We start from the raw sequence: 5,270 nt of genomic DNA, 5'->3' as shown, positions 1-5,270 counted from the left end.
ACACATACACACACACACACACACACACACACACACACACACACATTTACGTTTGCCCACACGATACTCCAATCCACATTGTAGACATGTACACAATCAGTGCCATTGTACTTTGTGAACTTAATCGAAAATGTTGACCGTGTGGGACACAGGAGTAATGGAGGCGAAGCATCAAGTATTGTCAAAATTGGTTTAAATCGGCTTTGATAGAATCTTTTTTTTAAATGTGAGAGCATTGGAAATCGGATTTCTTTTCTTTTTTTTTTTTAGTAATCCAATCGTTGCAAGCATTCATGAACCTAAGGTTCGCTCTTTTTTGCCTTAACAGGATACACAAGTAATAACCTTATCTAATAAGACAAAGTCTTCATAAACAGCTCACAAACAATCGAACAGTTAAAACTCAATATTTAACGGAAGGCCCAAAGAATTGACCCCGAAACCGGCCACAGGGAGAACCAAACTTACTAGCGGAGTATTGGAATTTGTAGGGAAGTAATAAATTGTCAACACCTAGAGTATATTTTGAAAAGCCACGACGACTTTTGAATTTATTGTAAAACATAGATTATATACATGTATTTGTCTTCTTTTGTTTTAGACTCGAGATATTTACCTGCTGATGATTAAGTCTATATATATTCATATCATAATAAAACCTTAGAAAAACAAATTTTGAAGGATACGCTGACAGATTCTATAAACAGCACATTAAGACCTGTACGGTAGTTCATGCCAAATTTTCGACGCAAATGTTTCGCCCATGCAGGTCTGTACATCGTTTCAAAGTTTGTTTCCGTTTTTCATCAACAGGGGTTCCTTTTTTAAAAAGCAATCGGAGCTTCAATTTAGACATTTTTGTTGCATATAACTCTATAGCAACGAATGCCAGGGTTTTGAAATTCGTCATTTTTAAAACATCTCCTTGCCCTCACACAAACGCCCACGCACGTTTCACGCAAGAACAAGAACAACAAAAACAAGAACAACAAGAACAAGAACAAGAACAAGAACAAGAACAAGAACAAGAACAAGAACAACAAGAACAACAAGAACAACAAGAACAACAAGAACAAGAACAAGAACAAGAACAAGAACAAAAACAAGAACAACAAGAACAAGAACAAGAACAAGAACAAGAACAAGAACAAGAACAAGAACAAGAACAAGAACAAGAAGAACAACAAGAACAAGAACAAGAACAAGAACACGAACACGAACAAGAACAAGAACAAGAAGAACAAGAACAACAAGAACAACAAGAACAACAAGAACAAGAACAAGAACAAGAACAAGAACAAAAACAAGAACAACAAGAACAAGAACAAGAACAAGAACAAGAACAAGAAGAAATCACACACCTCATTCACGAGGATTTCTACACACAAATTAATGTTGTTTTATTAGTTAGTTTATTAAGAGTTTTTACGGCGCTCGCAAACTGCTTAAGGTCATATTTTGAGAGCACGAAACACAAGCTGGTTGCATTCTCGACAGTTCTTAGTGCAGCTTCATTTTGGTGAACGATCAGATTAGAATGTTAGAAATTCACGGTAAAAAATCTCAGTCTACTAAAGATGAAAATGTACATAATATTAAAATAATAGTAGGCTATACTATACATGTATTCGTTTTTTTTCTTCTTTTTTTTTGTAACGGCCATTGGCCTTGGGAACAGTGGGGGCTCTCGTGGCCTAGATGTTAAAGTGTTTGCCTCTCATTCAAAGGTCCCGGTTTCGAGTCCGGGTAGCAACAGAAACATTTTCTTCCCTAAAATGTTCTCCTTTACAGTGTTGCTCTTTTCACTTTCTTTCCTTCTCTCTTGCAATATTCTGTCGTCTACTTTCGTCTCCACTTTCTACCCCCCACTCCTTCATCTCCTTTGCCCCCTCCACCGGGCTCCTTACTCATTCTGCAGCCTTTCTACTGCTACTCCTCGGCTCCTTCTTACTGCTGATATTCTGGTAGGAAAGATCTACACCTAACCTACTAGGACGAGGGTGAAAAATCTCGGGGGGCCCGTGTGCAAGTTGCGAACATTAAAGGTCCCTTGGTGGTCCAAAATCAATAAGAGTAGTCTTCGGCCGCAACCAGGGCAAAATTCAAAATTCCCTACCAATTGAAAATGTTTGGTGTGTCCGCGCGCTCATATGACCTTATGCCGTTGCGAGAGCCGTAAAACACTTACCATTTTTTAAAAATTAGGAATAATCTGTTCAATGATTTACCGAGACTGACATAGGCCTCGGGTGGAGATAACGTCGTTTAAAAAATAAGTACAATGCATTGTGTTATTTCTGTACCGTCCGCTGTCTTACTGTAATAAGTTAACATGTCGAATGAAAACAGCTACACCATGCGCAGAACAAAGTGCGAAAACTATGAAAAGAGAAGGAAAGCTGTGACCGACCCACCCAGTTCTAATGCAAAAGTACAATGCATCACCCTCTAAAGTGGCAAAAATCTTGTTGGGGGACACTTTCGCAGTTTCGCAGAATGCTTAGCGCTGAGTGACTTTACAATTTACAAGACTTAGATAATTTAGATGGGGTTTATTATCGTTAAATGAAATTTTTTGAAACTGACAAAATGTCAGTAAGGAATCTTTTTAAAATTGCATCCCACGAAATAAATACATTTTATGAATAAATAAATACATTTTATGGATAAATAAATAAATAAATAAATAAATAAATAAATAAATAAATAAATAAATAAATAAATAAATAAATAAATACGCAATAGTTAGGAAAGCCCAAGGGAAAAAATACTTTTTAATTTCAGCTGGCTCAAGTAAATAGTGCATGTATTATCATATATAATACAAAGATAAAGAAAAGCCCTGCGTGAAAAAGACTAGGTCCGTCGAGGACAGGCAATACAATACAATTAATTAAAATGTCACACCGCATTGACAAAACTGACAAACTATTGGCTTCGGAAATGCAACAAGGGGATGGGGGGGGGGGGGTCTGCCACACCCACAATACGGCGTGGGCCTTGCTCCTGTAGATTATCACCCCTCTAAGACATCTGCCAAGACAAAGCTTCACGGAGGAAAATCTTATTGAAGTTGATGCTAATTTGTGCTGGGAATTTCTATCGATAAAGCGATCGTTAGATAGATAGATAGATAGATAGATAGATAGATAGATAGATAGATAGATAGATAGATATTTCTTACAATGCGCATAGACTCAAAAGTCGCAAGATCACAAGGTAACTCATATGTGTAGCCTTTGCAAGTTTTGGACAGGGGGCTCTCGTGTCCTAGAGGTTAAGGTGGGGGCCTGTCATCCAAAGGTTCGAATCCGGGTAGCGAGCGAAAAATTTTCTTCTCTGAAATTGTCTCCTTTCACCTTCTTTCCTGTTATCTAGCAATGTTCTGTCCTCGCTTTCGTCTCCTCTTTTTTGCCCCACCCCTTCACCTCCTTTGCCCCCTCCTCTGGGCTCCTGACGCTTTTTGCGGCCTTTCTGCTGCTACTCCTTGGTTCCTTTTTACTGCTGTGTTTCAGCCACACCCCTGATCTTCTGGTAGAAAAGATGTGCACCTAGCCTTCTCGAACAAAGGGGAAAAATCTCGGAGGGCCCGTGATCAAGTTGCGCACGATAAAGATCCCTTGGTGATATAAAATCGATAAGAGCAGGCTTCGGCCGCCACCCGGGCAAAATTCAAAATTTCCTATCAACTGAAAAAGTGTAACGTGTCCTGTGCGCTCATATAACCTTATGCAGTTGCGAGCGCCGTAAAACACTTACTCCCCCCCCTCCCCCCCAAAATGTTTTGGACCAACCCACCACTTTCGCATCGTGTGCTGGGTGCTCAGTACTGTCGGTTGTCTTTCGCCATGAGATCTTTGACGGGTCCCACAGGTGTCTGCACCTGCTCTCTCCATTCTCTACACACACAGCGCATCTTGTGGGATTCTTATACACAAGTATTTGGCTTGTGTCTGCTATTAATAGTCGCTAGATCTAAGTGTTTTAAAGATTTAAAGATACAGGGTGTGAAGAAAATAACTGCAGAAGAGATGAAGGTAGATGCTACAGTACACCATTGATAACAACAATCACCACAACCATAAGGGCAGCAACAACAACAACAGAAACATAATTAGAAGTAACACACAACAGCAAAAACCGAAAAAAACAACAACAAGCAAACAGGAAACAATACACAACAACAGTAGCAACAACAACAACAACATCAACATCAACATCAACATTAACATCAACATCAACAACAACAACAACTGAATAAAAGCAGCAACAAAACCAACAGTCAAAAACAACTACAATAGCCACATACAGCAACAAGTAACAACAACAACGACAACAACAACAGGAACAAAAACTAGTAAGCAAACCACAGCAACAACGACAACAACAACAACAACAACAACAACAACAACAACAACAACAACAACAATAACAATAACAACAACAACAATGCAGCAATAACAGCAACAACAACAAACACAACAACAACAACAAACACAACAACAACAGCAACATAAACTAGCAAGTAAACGGCAGCAACAACAACTAAAACAAAAACAACAACAACAACAACAACAACAACAACAACAACAGGAACAACAGGAACAATAAACAATCCTATCGGAGACAAACTTGGAAATGTGTGCTCTCCAAGGACCTTAAAACAAACCTTTCTGTAAACTCCTTGGTGCTCTCCTTGTGATATCTCAGGCCAAAACCATGCAGGACAGGGGAGCAAACTGCTAGTTTTAAAACACTTCGATAGCAGTGATAATTATGGGTGTATAAGTGCATTTCACGTACGCATAGAGTCGACTCCACTTTGTGTTGAAGTCGCTTGAGTTGATCTTCAGTGAAGTTGAGTGATCTTTTCCCTGGGTCCCAGCACTTTTCCTTTTTTACTTTTAATTTTGTTAGATTCAAACGGTTATGTTGAGTTCAACTCTAGCGCAATTACGCTTGAGTTGAAGTGCTTTTTTTACCCCCGGCTGCAAGTATGCAACGGTTGAACTGGTTTTCTTTTCTTCTTTTTTTAAAATCAGATCTTTTCCGTGTGTATCGTCAGATTCTTTGCAGCAGTTTTGACATGAGTGATACACATCTCTTTTTTCCCCCTTTTTTCCTCTTGTTTAGATTTTCGCTTTTCGTAAGTCTTCGAATTCGTTCAGTATACTGTCCGAATACAGACATCTTCAATTCAGGCAGGTCTAGATCTATCTTGTGTGTGTGTGTGTGTGTGTGTGTGTGTGTGTGTGTGTGTGTGTGTGTGT

Source organism: Aplysia californica, unplaced genomic scaffold (assembly GCF_000002075.1).
Source record: "Aplysia californica isolate F4 #8 unplaced genomic scaffold, AplCal3.0 scaffold00520, whole genome shotgun sequence".
Lineage (NCBI taxonomy): Eukaryota > Metazoa > Mollusca > Gastropoda > Aplysiida > Aplysiidae > Aplysia > Aplysia californica.
The sequence above is the reverse complement of the archived record's forward strand: the minus strand, read 5'-3'. Positions refer to the sequence as shown.